This window comes from Cetorhinus maximus, chromosome 27 (assembly GCF_964194155.1).
Source record: "Cetorhinus maximus chromosome 27, sCetMax3.hap1.1, whole genome shotgun sequence".
In the NCBI taxonomy this organism is placed as follows: domain Eukaryota; kingdom Metazoa; phylum Chordata; class Chondrichthyes; order Lamniformes; family Cetorhinidae; genus Cetorhinus; species Cetorhinus maximus.
Window position 1 is genome coordinate 20,967,578 of NC_135905.1, and position 15,199 is coordinate 20,982,776.

Here is a 15,199-nt window from a genome sequence, read left to right on the forward strand (position 1 = left end):
ATCTCACTTGCAGAGTTAGAAACAAAGTGAATGTTTGTCACTGACAGGGCTCTTAAATTATAAAACCCTTTCCTGGCCACATTTCCCATGTATGGGCTTAGAACTAAATGCAGCCTGTTAACTGTGCGAAGCTGCCATTTAAAGCCTCTCAGCCAGTAGTTTATACTGGGGATGCAATATTTCCATGTGTAGCCCACTTCTCCTAAGGTGTAATGCTGCCATCCATTGACAGAGAACTCACCCAGACCTGCAATGGGTGAGGGAAAGGTTTTCTCCAAAAGCTATCAGCAGGGTTCCCTGCATATCAGGACATTGTGTTTCAGGAAGCAGTCCCACCCCTTAGATTAATTACACCAAATTTAGTCCATGGTCAGGGACAGGAGGGTGTGACTGCAAGTGTGGCAGGTATGGGGATGCAGCATTTAGCTTTGCAGGAGCCTCAGCCAGTGCCCTTGGCCAATAGGTACGAAGTTCTTGCTTCTGGTGTGGACGAGGGCACAGACTGCAGGGGAGGTGAGTGAACTGACCACAGCACCGGGGTACAGAGCGCCAGTCAAGTTCGGGGGAGAAAAGAGAAATGCAGTAGTTATCGGGGATAGCATAGTTAGGGGAATTGACACTGTTCTCTGCAGCAAAGACAGAGTCCCGAACACTGTGTTGCTTACCTGGTGCCAAAGTTAAGGACATCTCTTCTGGACTGGAGAGGAACTTGGAGTGGGAGGGGAAGGATCCAGTTTTCTTGGTCCACGTAGGTACCAATGACATAGGTAGGACTAGGAAAGAGGTTCTGGCTGAGGGACTGTGAGCAGCTTGGGGCTAAATTAAAAAGTAGAACCACAAAGGTAATAATCTCTGGATTACTACCTGAGCCACATGAAAATTGGTGTAGGGTAAGTAAGACTAGAGAGGTAAGTGCATGGCTCAAAGATTGGTGCGGGAGAAATGGGTTCTGATTCATGGGGCACTGGGGAAGAAGGGAGCTGTTCCATTGGGATGGGCTTCATTTGAACCATGCTGGGACCAGTGTCCTGGTGAATCGTATAACTAGATAGGGCTTTAAACTAGTTAGTTGGGGGAAGGGTTCAATTGAAGGAAAGTTTAGAAAATCAAAAATAATCGAGAGAGCAGAGGGGCAGGGTAGTGAAGAGGTGAACGGTAATCAAAGTGTGACAAGAAGGGGCAGAAAATGTAAGCAGGAGAGTGCAGCAGAAATTAGAACCAGAATGAGTAATAATGGTAAAAAGTCAAAGCTTAAGGCTCTTTATCTGAATGCACGCAGCATTTGTAACAAGATAGATAAGTTGACGGCACAAATAGAAATAAACGGATATGACTTGATAGCTGTTACCAAGACGTGGTTACAGGGTGACCAAGACTGGGAACTCAATATTCAAGGGTATTCGACGTTCCGGAAAAAAAGGCAAAAAGGAAAAGGAGGTGGGGTATCTTTGCTAATAAAGGAAGGGATCAGTGCGATGCTGTGTAGAGATGTAGGTGCAATAGATTGCGATGTGGAATCAGTTTGGGTGGAAATAAGGAACAGCAATGGGAAGAAGTCATGGGTAGGAGTCGTCTATAGGCCCCCGAAGAGTTGCCTCACTGTAGGACAAAGTATTAATTGGGAAATAATGGAGGCATGTAAGAAGGACACTGCAATTGTCATGGGTGATTTTAATCTGCATATTGACTGGACAAATCAGATTGGCAGGGGTAACATGGAAGACGAATTTGTGGAGTGCATCAGGGCTTGTTTCTTAGGGAAATACATTGCAGAATCTACCAGGGAACAGGCTATTTTAGATCTAGCAATGTGTAATGATGTAGGATTAACAAGATGTCTTGTAGTTAAGGGTCCTCCAGGGGTTAGCGATCACAACATGGTGGAATTTCAAATTCAGTTTGAGGGCAAGCAACTCAGGTCTCAAGCCAGTGTCCTCAACTTAAATAAGGACAATACAGAGGTATGAAGAGTTGTCTAAAGTGGGCTGGGGAAATAGACTAAGGGGAAGGTCAGTGGATGAGCAGTGGCAGACATTTGAGCAGATATTTCATAATGCTCAGCAAAAATTTATCCCGGTCAAAAAGAAGGACTTGATGAGGAGGATGAACAACCCGTGGTTAACAAAGGTGGTCAAGGAGAGCATCCAATCAAAAGCTAAGGCATACAAAGCAGCGAAAGCAAGTGGTAGGCCAGAGAATTAGGATTTTTTTAGGAGCCATAAGTGGATGACTAAAAAGCTAATAAAGAGGGAGAAAATTGATTATGAAAGTAAATTGGTAAGTAATATAAAAACAAACAGTGAAAGCTTCTACAGGTATATAAAAGAGAGTAGCTAAAGTGAGTGTGGGACCCTTGGAGGATGCGATTGGAGAATTGATAGTGGGGAACAGGGAAATGGCAGATAATTTAAACCAATATTTTGCATCAATCTTCATGGCGGAGGATACTATAAACTTCCTAAAGATATCAGAGAAGCAAGGAGCTAATGGGAAGAAAGATCTTTTAACAGTCTCCATCATGAGAGACAAAATACCTGAGAAACTAATGGGACTAAAGGCAGACAAGTTGCCAAGACTTGATGGCCTGCATCCAAGGGTTTTAAAGGAAGTGGCTGCAGAGATAGTGAAGGCATCGGTCGAAATATTCCAGAACTCACTGGATTCTGGGAGGATCCCAGCACAATGGAAAATCGCTAATGTGGTGTCCCTGTTCAAGAAGGGGAGACAAAAAGCAGGAAACTATAGGCCAGTCAGCCTAACATCTGTCGTTGGGAAAATGCTAGAGTCCATTATTAAGGAAGAAATAGCAGGACAGTTAGAAAAGCTTAACACAATCGAACAGAGTCAACATGGTTTTGTGAAGGGGAGTTCTAGAGTTCTTTAAGGATATAACAAGCAGAGCTGATAAGGGGGAACCGGCAGATGTAGTGCATTTGGATTTCCAGAAGGCATTCGATAAGGTGCCACATAAAAGGTTATTGCACAAGATAAGAGCTCACGGTATTGGGGGTAATGTATTGGCATGGATTGAGGATTGGCTAAGACACAGAAGACAGAGAGTCGGGATTAATGGGTCTTTTTCAGGTTGGAAAGACGTAACTAGTGGAGTGCCACAAGGATCAGGCCTAGGGCCTCAATTATTTACTATCTATATTAATGACTTGGAGGAGGGGGCAGAGTGTAATGTATCCAAATTTGCTGATGAAACAAAAATAGGTGGGAGGGCATGTTGCGATGAGGACAAAAGGAATCTGCAAGGGGATATAGATAGGTTCAGTAAGTGGGCAAAAAACTTGGCAGATGGAGTTTAATGTAGGAAAGTGTGATGTCATGCACTTTGGCAGGAAAAATCATAAGGAGAGACACTCCAAAAAAGTGCAGCACAGAGGGATCTGGGTGTTCTTGTGCATGAAACACACAGTTAGCATGCAGGTGCAGCAAGTAATTAAGAAGGCAAATGGGATTTTGGCCTGTATTGCCAGGGGGTTGGAGTTTAAAAATAGGGAAGTCTTGTTACAACTGTACAGGGTGTTGGTGGGGCCTCAGCTGGACTACTGTGTACAGCTTTGGTCCCCGTATATAAGAGAGGATATACTGGCATTGGAGGCAGTTCAAAAGAGATTCACTAGGCTGACTCCTGGGATGAAGGGGTTGACTTATCAAGAATAGCTAAACAGGTTAGGCCTTTATTCATTAGAGTTTAGAAGAATCAGGGGTGATCTTATTGAAACGTACAAGATTCTGAAGGGGATCGACAGGGTAGATGTTGAGAAGATGTTTCCACTAGTGGGGGAGTCTCGAACTAGGAGACATAGTTACAGAATAAAGGGACACTCATTTAAAACTGAGATGCGGAGGAATTCCTTTTCTCAGAGGGTAGTGAATGTCAGGAATTCTCTAACCCAGATAGTTGTGGAGGCTAGATCACTGGAAGTATTTAAAGTGGAGGTAGATAGATTTTTGAAGTATCGGGGAGTTGAGGGCTATGAGGAGCTGGCATGAAAGAGGAGTTGAGGCCTGGGGCAGATCAACTAATTGAATGGCGGGGCAGGCTTGAGGGGCCGAATGGCCTACTCCTGCTCCTATTTCTTATGTTCTTATGTTCACCTTGCGGAGACTCCCGATTCCTACAATTCGCCTGACCACCATCATTAACTGTTTTGGAGAGAGTTTAAAGATGCTTTTGCACCTTTATCTTTCCTTAAATGTCAGGGTTCTATGTTCATAGTGATTCCCGTATGCTGCTTCCCCACTTTTGTGTTCCCATTGGTAGCCAGGGTTGCCAGACCCCCAAAACTTGCCCTGGAGTCACCAGAAATTGAAGATTAATCTCCAGGAAACTTCTGTGGGCAACGCGGAGGAACAAAAATCATGAAAATAAAATAGTGTGATCTGTGTTTCCATTTTCTTTGGCTGTTTATTAGTTTATAAAAGTGTTGGAGACGGGATAAACGGATCTGAAGAAGAGTCATACGGACTCGAAATGGTATCTCTGTCTCTCTCTCTCCACAGATGCTGTCAGACCTGCTGAGTTTTTCCGGCATTTTTTGTTTTGCTTTCAGATTTCCAGCATCCTCAGTGTTTTGCCTTTATAAACAGATTGATAGTCGAGCATGATCCAATTAGGTCAGGAAGCGCCTGCTAGTTTTCCAGTTAGCTACTGCGCAAGGTGGACGTGTTTGATGAACAATGGGCAGAACGTGGTGGGAGTGAGGTGCAGTTGGAGGCAAGAGGTTGTGAGGTGAAGTCTCCAGGAATACATCCAGAGTTGGCAACTCTGCTAAGAGAGTCATTACAGCACAGAAGGAGGCAATTCGGCCCATTGAGTCGATGCCAGCTCTCAGTAGATTAATCCAGTCAGTAGCTGGTCTCTGTACTATGTGTATATGAGAAAAGGGAGTAATTGGATAGAGGACCAGTTTCCCAAGTTTAATCTGTTTTTACTCCAGTGCCAGGATTGTAGACTCACATTTTCATTGGTCCACAGCCTTAGGGTTGTTTACACTATGGAGTATATTGAATGGAGAGAGAGAGAGAGAGAGAGAGCCATCTGTCTGCAGCCAGCGGCACTCTTGTCCTGTGAGAGCTCCTTTAGTTTCCAAATCCCAGCAGCAACTTTTCAAACCCTAGACCAGTGTGTACCGAATACAAACAACACACATGAAGGTTTTCATGTCTGCTGTGGTTCAGTTGTTTAGCACTCACCCCTCTGAATGAGGAGCTCATGAGTTCAGATTGCACTCCAGAGGCTTGAGCATGTAATCTGTCCTAACACTGAAGTGCAGGTCTAAGAGAGTGCTGCACTGTCAGAGATACTGTTTTTCAAATGAGACATTAAACTGAGGCACTGACTGCCCTTTCAGATGGATTTAAAGGATCCCATAGCACTATTTCAAAGACAAGTTAAGGGAATTCTTCCCATTGTCCAGGCCAATATTCGTCCATCAACCAACAGTGCAAAAACAGATTTATTTGATCAGTATCACATCGCTATTTGTGGGAGCTTGCTGTGCACAAATTGGCTGCCACATTAACTACATTACAAGAGTGACTGCACGTCAAAAGTACTTCATTGGCTGTAAAATGCTTTGCGGCATCCTGAAAGGTAATATTAATGCAAGTCAATATTATGTATTGATATTAGCAAGTATTAATTGTAATAATTAATAGTTAATACAATTAATGCAATTTTTTTCTTTCCCACCCTCTTTCCTTCCCAGAATGAACACTTTGATCATTTCAGTACATTGGTGGATTTGCTGTGGTGTTGCTAACACTACATCAGAGGATGGGGTTTGGGACATGAGTTGAAACAATGAAGTGAATCTCGGTTAAGTGTTTCTCACTGCCAAATACTTGAAAACTGTGCAACAGACACATTTAAAGAGTGGCAAGTACCAAACACAAGGTGCAAATAATTCTTCAAGTGTTGCTGCTTTACTTTTGGAAGCTTGGGCTGAATTTTCCAGCCCTTGTGGTTTGGAGGCAGCTGGGAAAATGGCGGAGAGCTGCTTTGGGGACATCTCACTGCACATTTCTGCCACCAGGGAAGTTTCCCAGCAGGCAGCCAAATGTCACAGTTAAGTCACCAATTATGGGCAATATTGCCGATGTTTGGCCAATGGTGAAGCTGCCCTCCGCCTCATGTGTTGGCCACCAGCTTAGTGGAGACAGACTCCATGCGGCAGGTTGCTATGGGGGCGGGAGGTGGTCATCAGAGCTGGAGTTGCCATCCCCCTAAAAGGAGGCCGTGGGCAGGGAAGGTCACACCCATGGCACAAAGAAGCTATCTGGAGGGATTTCCCCTGTGACCTAAGCGCCTGCTTGCTTGAACCCTCTGAAATTTTATTTCAAGCATACCTTTCCAATGGATCCTCCATACTGAGTCACCCCCTCGTTCGTCAACCTACCTCAGCAGTACCCCACTCTCTGATGGAGTTGCCGAGGCTCCTCTGATTGGGGCCCCAATTGAATCCTGACATCCGGTTCCCAAAGCCAGTGGGAAAATCCGGCCTTTTATTTCTCCATTGCCTAACGCCTTTCTTCGGGTCTCCAAGTGCGATGACTCGTGTGGGCTTCCCGGGTCAGGTAGAGAACTTTGTCTCAGTAAAAAGAACCATTACTTTCTCCAGCCAAGTTGATTGATGCTCTGATGAATGTTCAATAATAAGATACTAGTCTGCACAATAAAATGTAACATGAATGATTGGCTTTGCATTTGAGAGTGCTTGTGTTGAGGAGGGTGTTACATTTTTACCGTAGATGTCAATGTATAAGTCAATGTTTGAAGCCTCAAAAAGTCCCACCAAAACCACAGGTCGACTTATGCGCCAAGTATAAAAGTGAAATGTTTGTGTGGGTGTGGGTGGTTGCCATTTTGAAATGTCATCTGCCTCTTCCACAAAGAGTGGGCATATCTTAAACTCCCACGCGCCTTCACCACACAGCCCATATCGCCTGCTTGATCCCTTACGCACAGTTATAAGGTACCGGTAAGTAAAACATGCATCTGTGGGGAGAAAAGTTGAGTCTAGCACGTCATGGCTGAAAAGAGGGTTGACTTATACACTTGAGTTTATGCAAAAACATGAATTTTGGGGCCACAAAATTGAGTCGCTTAAAGGCAGGGCCGAACTTATATGTCAAAATTTAAGGTTTATAGAGCAGCTTTCTTTAGTGATTGACATTGATTTAGTGGAATTGAAAGGAAGCAAACAAATTTTGAAAGTTTAATGTGGCATTGAAATAATTAAAGACACAGCTCCCTCGGAGCTCCAAATGTTTTTAGTTCAAACGCTTGAATGCATTAAACAGTATCTGATTACCACTAAACCTTAAAAACCGCTTATCTAGTTTCCCTGGATATAAGGTTTTTTATTAACTGTTAAGTGAGCACTTTAAGTCCAGACAGCCCGAAGGCATTTCTCATGATTTAATTGAAAATAAACTAATCGATGTCACACTTAAAAAAACAAAAGCAAAATACTGCGGGTGCTGGAAATCTGAAATAAAAACAGAAAATGCTGGAAAGCCTCAGCAGTTCTGGCAGCATCTGTGGAGAGAGGAGCAGAGTTAACGTTTCGAGTCCGTATTTCTGAACAAAACTCGTACGGACCTGAAACGTTAACTATGTTTCCCTCTTCACAGATGCTGCAGGGCCTGTTGAGCTGAGCTTTTCCAGTGTTGCCTGTTTTTATTTCACACAGGAAAATGTTTTTTTTCAATTCTTTCGTCTTATAACTGTAAATCGGCCCCTTATTCTCAAAGGCCACCACCAAGGACCTTGCGCAAGAAAATGAGGGGAGAAATCAAAGTTTTCTGACAGGAAGGTACTCAGGAGATTTTTAAAGATGGGAAACAGTTGGAAAATCAGAGGGTTTAAGGAAGAAAGACTGACAGCTGGACTGGTAGTGCAGAGGCGAAGGATGGGAGGGGCATACACTGAACTAGAGTCCGAGGACCAGAGGTTACATATTGAGATGCAGGACTGGGGTAGATGGTTGGGATAAGGGAGCAAGGCCATGGGGAGATGGAAGACCAGGATTTATGCCATAGTGATGAATGGTGTGTCAGTGGAGATCAGTGAGGATAGGGATGATAGAAGAGTGGCAGGAGAGACGAGGTTGAGAAACGAAGGATTTGGAAGGAAATTCATGGCCAGTTGTCCTCCTTCTTGTCCTGCTGCCACAGTTTTATTCAAAGTATTAATCCAGTTAGTCTCTACCGTGCCATCCATAACCTTATTTACCTCTACATGGTCAAGTCTTAGATGTAATTTGAATGGGAGTGGAGAGATTGACTTTAAAAAATGATTTCTGCCAATGGATAACAGGACTGTTTCAGGAGAACTGTTTGAAGTTTAAGGACAGCTGTGTTTCTTCAGTGCTTCCTGGTTGTAAGTCTTTATTGAACTGAATGTATCTTGGCTGCCCCCAGGCATTTCCTCATGGCAGAGGTCACATGACTATGGCAAGCCAGGTAGTACACTTAGTAATGATTGCATTTCAAAACCCAAACATCCACCCCCTCCCCTACTTTTCACACTGAAGAAAAGATCCAAACAACCCCCTTTTCCCAGTGAACAAAAGATGCACAGTCCACTCTGAGAAGAGTCGCAATGGCCAGCCATTAAAACTTTTGATGCACTCATCCAGGGATCTGCACTTAAGAATCTGTTATGTTGTTACATTTCGTTATCATCTCCCACTGCAACAAAAATAATCTCAGGCAGATTGATTTATGGAATCACTTGCATCTCCCTTGGAGGTCACTGAGCAGTCACGCCAAGGCTGCGCAATGCAGAAATAAAACTGGTTCTGTCTTTACTTAAATAAAGGGGATCGTCCGCTGTATTTGCTTTCGCACAATACTTCATTTCTGCCAGCGAGATGTTTTCCCAGCAATTTCTTTTAAAGCTTGTTTCAATAAGATCTCTATTTCCTGTACCCCCAGTTGCTAAGTGATGACATCTGTTGCTACGTGCTATCAGTGACTGGGGCCCCAGACAACAGAATCATGTCTGTGCAGCAGGTCTGAGAAAGGTAAGTGGGAGAACAAAACTCTTGATATGTTTTCAAGAGAGATAACGGTTCCGAGTGGGAGAATGATGTCTCTTGGCAGGTTTCCAAGCAAAAATCAAACGCATGAGCTGAAGACGTCTGCGTTGCTGATAACAATCCACCGGCCAGCACAGCTTTTGATTGACCGCTTTGCTGACACATTTTCCCAGCAGCATTCTCTTGCAAGATCTTCCTGTTTAACAAAAACTGAAGCCGCCCCTTAGCTTATAGATATCTACAATCTATCTATCCCAGGTAACCTAGTGGGGCAAAGCAACGAAAATCAGACCAGTTCAGCTGCCGATGAATATGTACAGAAAATGCCATCATTTCCAAATGTAACACTTAATGCTTTAAAGTTGCTCTTGACTGTGGCAAAAAATCCACTTAAAGCCCTTTACTTGGGAGTATTCTCTAGTCATGGTTTGAAACAATGGAGGGAGGAACTTCAGTCAAGTGCTATAAGAGTTCATACAGTGTCGGCCCACAGCCCAACTTTCAGATCTAAATTCCACCGGAAACATGAATGCATTTGTCTAAGATTCCATCATGTGAACTTTTAACCCAGTCATCAACACTTTTAAAGTAAGTGTTAAAGTAGAACACCCTTGGGGGAGGATTCTCTCCCATAGGGGGTTTGTATGGGGGTGGGGGCAGGCAGAGGCAGGCGCACAGTCGATCAGAAGGGCACCGCCATTTTACGTGGGTGGGCCAATTAAGGCACGCCCAGCATGACGTGCACGCGGAAGCACTGAGTGCTCCCACTGCGGGCGGGGGTTGTCGCCTGAGTCAGGGTCCGTGACATTTTGCGCATGCGCACGAAAAAGCGCAGAGCCAAAGAGAGCCAACCAGAGCCAAACAGAGACCGGCAGAGCCAAACAAAGCCAAACAAAGCCAAACGGGGCCAAAAAGTGCCAAACAGAGCCTGGCAGAGCCAAACAGAGCCTGGCAGAGACAAAAAGAGCCAAACAGAGCCGGGCAGAGTGAAACAGAGCGAAAGAGAGCCAATCAGAGCCTGGCAGAGCCAAACAGAGCCAAACACACACTAAAAGAGCGAAGAAGGGCCTGGCTGATCCCAGCAGAGCCAAACAGAGCCAATCAGAGCCGAACAGAGCCTGGCCGAGCCATAAAGAGCGAGGCAGAGCCAAACAGAGCCAATCAGAGCCAAACAGAGCCTGGCCAAACCATAAAGAGCCAGGCAGAGCCAAACAGAGCCAACAATAGCCTGGCCGAACCAAACAGAGCCAAACAGATCTAAAACAGAGCCAAAGAGAGCCAAATAGAGCCACAGAAAGCCACACAGAGCCAAACAGAACCTGGCAGAGCTATACAGAGTGGGACATAGGCTGGCAGAGCCCAACAGATCTTGGCAGAGCCAAACACAGACAGGCAGAGTCTTCCAGTGCCAAAGGTAGACAAATGTAGCCAAACAGAACTGAACAGAGCCAAACAAAGTCCAACAGAGACAGACAGAAGCTTACAGAGCCAAACAGACAAAAAGAGCCAAACAAGGCCAAACAGAGCCACACTAAGTCAAACAGAGCCAAACAGAGCCACACAGAGCCAAACAGAGCCAAACAGAACCTAGCAGAGCTAAACAGAGCGAAACATAGCCTGGCCGAGCCTAACAGATCCTGGCAGAGCCAATCAGAGCCTGGCAGAGACTGGCAGAGTGAAACAGCACCAAACAGAGTCTGGCAGAACCAAGCAGTGCCTAACAACTACAAACAAAGCCAAATGGAGCCAAACGGCGCCAAACAGATCCAAAACAGAGCCAAACAGAGACAAATGGATCCTGGCAGAGCCTTTCGGAGCCAGACTGAGCCAAACAGAGCCAAGCAGAGCCAAAGAGAGACAGAAAGAGCCAAACACAATCAGGAAGGGCCAAGCAGAGCCTGGCAGAGCCAAACGGAACCAAACAGAGCCAAACAGAGCCTGGCAGAGCCTGGCACAGCCAAACAGAACCAAACAGAGCCTGGCAGAGTCTGGCAGAGTGAAACAGCACCAAACAGAGTCTGGCAGAGGCAGGCAGTGCCTAACAGAACCAAACAAAGCCAAATGGAGTCCAACGGTGCCAGACTGAGCCAAAACAGAGCCAAACAGAGACAAACGGATCCTGGCAGAGCCACTCGGTGCCAGACTGAGCCAAAACAGAGCCAAACAGAGACAAACGGATCCTGGCAGAGCCACTCGGAGCCAGACTGAGCCAAACAGAGCCAAATCGGGTGCAACAGAACCAAACAGAGCCAAATCGGGCAAAACAGAGCCAACAGAGCTATAAGGTGCTGAACAGAGCCAAGCAGAGCCAGGCAGAGGCAAAGAGAGACAAACAAAGCAAAGCAGTGAATGCAGAACCTGGCCGAGCCAAACAGAGCCAAGCAGAGCCAAAAAGAGCCAAACAGAGCCACACAGAGCTGAACAGAGCCAAGCAGAACCTGGCAGAGCTATACAGAGTAGAACACAGCCTGGCAGAACCGAACAGATCCTGGCAGAGCCAAACAGATCCAAGCAGAGTCTTCCAGTGTCAGAAGTAGACAAACATAGACAAAAAGAGCCAAACATAGCTGAACAGAGTCAAACAGAGTCCAACAGAGACTGACAGAGGCTTACAGTGTCAATCAGAACCAAAAAGAGGAAATCAGAGAAGCGCAAAGCCAAACAGAGCCAAACAGAACTCGGCAGACACAAAAAGGGTCAAATAGTGCCATACGTAGCCAAAACGAGCCAAATGGTGCCAAATGGAGCCAAGCATAGCCAAACAGAGCCATACAGTGCCTAACAGAGACAAACAGAGCAAAACAGAAACTGGCAGAGCCAGAAAGAGCCTGTCAGAGCGAAACAGAGCCAACGATATCCTGGGAGTGCCAAACAGAGCCAAAGAGAGCCAAATAGAGCCAAACGGAGGCCAACAGATCCAAAGAGGGCCTTGCAGATCCTTGCAGAGCCAAACATAGCCAATGAGAGACTGGCAGAGCACAACAGAGCCAAACAGAGCCAATGAGAGACTGGCAGAGCCAGACAGAGCCTAGCAGAGCACAACAGAGCCAAACAAAGCCAATCAGATTCGTAAAGAGTCAAACAGAGACAAATAGAGCCAAAAATTGCCAGGCAGAGCCACACAGAGCCAAAAAGAGCCAAATATTGCCTGGCAAGGCTTGGCAGAACTAGGCCGAGCCAATCCAAAAGCTAGGCAGAGCCAAGCAGAGACAAACAAAGCCACACAGAGCCAAGCAGAGCCCGGCAGTGCAAAACAACACCAAACAGAGCCGGGCAGAGCCTGGCAAAGCCTGGCAGAGCTAAGCTGAGCCAAACAATGCCAAGCAGTGCCAAATGGAACCAAAAAGAGCCAGGCAGAGCTAAACAGAGCGAAAGAGGCTTTGGCAGAGCCATTAAGAACCAAACAGAGCCAAACTGAGCCTGGCAGAGCCAAACAGAGCCAATCAGAGCCAAACAGAGACTGGCAGAGCCATAAAAAGCCTGGCAGTGCGATACAGAGCCAACGATAGCCTGTCTGAGCCAATCAGAGACAAACAGACCTAAAACAGAGCCAAAGAGAGCCACACAGAGCCACAGAGAGCCACACAGAGCCAAACAGAACCTGGCAGAGCTATACAGAGTGGAACATAGCCTGACAGAGCCCAACAGATCTTGGCAGAGCCAAACACAGACAGGCAGAGTGTTCCAGTGACAAAGGTAAACAAATGTAGCCAAACAGAGCCAAACAGACCTGAACAGAGCTAAACAGAGTCCAACAGAGAGAGACAGAGGCTTACAGAGCCAAACAGAGACAAGAAGAGCCAAACAAGGCCAAACAGAGCCACACTAACTGAAAAAGTGCCAAACAGAGACTTGCAGGACCAAACAGAGCCAAGTAGCGACTGGCAGAGAAGCACAGAGCCAAACAGAGCCAAACAGAACCTAGCAGAGCTAAACAGAGCAAAACATAGCCTGGCCGAGCCTAACAGATCCTGGCAGAGCCAAACAGTGCCAGGCAGAGCTGAACAGAGCCAAACAGAGCTCAACAGAGACAGGCAGAAGCTTACAGTGCCATCAGACAGAGGTAAACAAAGCCATAAATATTGAAACAGAGCCAAGCAGAGCCTAGCAGAGGCTGGCAGAGCCAAATAGAGCGACACAGAGCCAAACAGAGCCATACAGAGCCAAACAGAGCCAAACACACCCAAAAAGAGCCAAACACAGCTATTCAAAGCCAAACAGAGCCAAACACACACTAAAAGTGTGAAACAGGGCCTGGCTGATCTCAGCAGAGACAAACAGAGCCAATCAGAGCCAAACAGAGCCTGGCAGAGCCATAAAGAGCCTGGCAGAGTGAAACATGACCAATGATAGCCTGGCCAAGCCAAACACAGCCAAACAGAGCCAAACAGAGCCAAACAGAGCCAAACAGAGCCACAGAGAGCCACACAGAGCCACACAGAGCCACACAGAACCTGGCAGAGCTATACAGAGTGGAACATAGCCTGGCAGAGCCCAACAGATCTTGGCAGAGCCAAACACAGTCAGGCAGAGTCTTCCAGTGACAAAGGTAGACAAATGTAGCCAAACAGAGCAACACAGACCTGAACAGAGCCAAACAGAGTCCAACAGAGACAGACAGAAGCTTACAGAGCCAAACAGAGACAAAAAGAGACAAACAAAGGCAAACAGAGCCACACTAAGTCAAACAGAGCCAAACAGAGACTTGCAGGACCAAACAGAGCTAAGTCGAGCCTGGTAGCGATGCACGGAGCCAAACAGAGCCACACAGACCCAAACAGAACCTAGCAGAGCTAAACAGAGTGAAATATAGCCTGGCCGAGCCTAACAGATCCTGGCAGAGCCAAACAGAGCCAGGCAGAGCCTGGCATTGCCAAAGGTAGACAAGCAGAGCCAAACAGAGCCAAACAAAGCTGAACAGAGCCAAACAGAGCCCAACAGAGACAGGCAGAGGCTTACAGTGCCATCAGAGCCAAACAGAGGAAAACAAAGAAGAACAGATCCAAACAAAGCCAAACAGAACCCAGCAGACACAAAGAGGGTCAAAAAGCACCATACAGAGCCAAACGGAGCCAAAATGAGCCAAATGGTGCCAAATGAAGCCAAGCACAGCCAAACAGAGCCATACTGTGCCAAACAGAGTCAAACAGGGAAAAGCAGAAAAGGGCAGAGCCAAACAGAGTCAAACAGAACCACACAGAGCCAAACAGAGCCAAACAGAACCTGGAAAGCTAAACAGAGTTGAACATAGGCTGGCAGCGCCCAACAGATCCTGGCAGATCCAAACAGAGCCAGGCAGAGTCTTCCAGTTTCAAAGGTAGACAAACATAGCCAAACAGAGCCAAACATAGCAGAACAGAGACAAACAGAGTCCAACAGAGATCAACAGAGACAGATAGATGCTTACAGTGTCAATCAGAGCCAAAAAGAGGAAATCAGAGAAGAGCAGAGCAAAACAGAGCCAAACAGAGCTCGGCAGACACAAAAAGGGTCAAATAGTGCCATGCAGAGCCAAAACGAGCCAAATGGTGCCAAACGGAGCCAAGCATAGCCAAACAGAGCCATACAGTGCCTAACAGAACCAAAAAGAGCAAAACAGAAACTGGCAGATTCAAACAGAACCAACGATAGCCTGGGAGAGCCAAACAGAGCCACAGAGAGCCAAAGAGAGCCAAAAGGAGGCAAACAGATCCAAACAGGGTTTTGTAGATCCTTGCAGTTCCAAACATAGCCAATCAAAGACTGGCAGAGCCAAGCAGAGCCAAACAGAGCCATTCAGAGCCTAACAGAGCCAAAAAGAGCAAAAGAGTGCCAATCTGAGACAGACAGAGACTGGCGGAGCCTGGTAGAACCAAACAGAGTCAAACAGAGACAGACAGAGCCAAACAAAGCCATACATATTCAAACAGAGCCAAGCAGAGCCTGGCAAAGCCTGGCAGAGCCAAACAGAGCGACACAGAGCCAAACAGAGCCATACAGAGACAAACAGAGCCAAACAGAAACTGACAGAGCTAAACAGAGAAGAACATAGCTCGGCAGAGCCCAACAGATCCTGGCAGAGCCAAACACAGACAGGCAGAGTCTTCCAGTGCAAAAGGTAGACAAACATAGCCAAACAGAGCTGAACAGAGCCAAACAGAGTC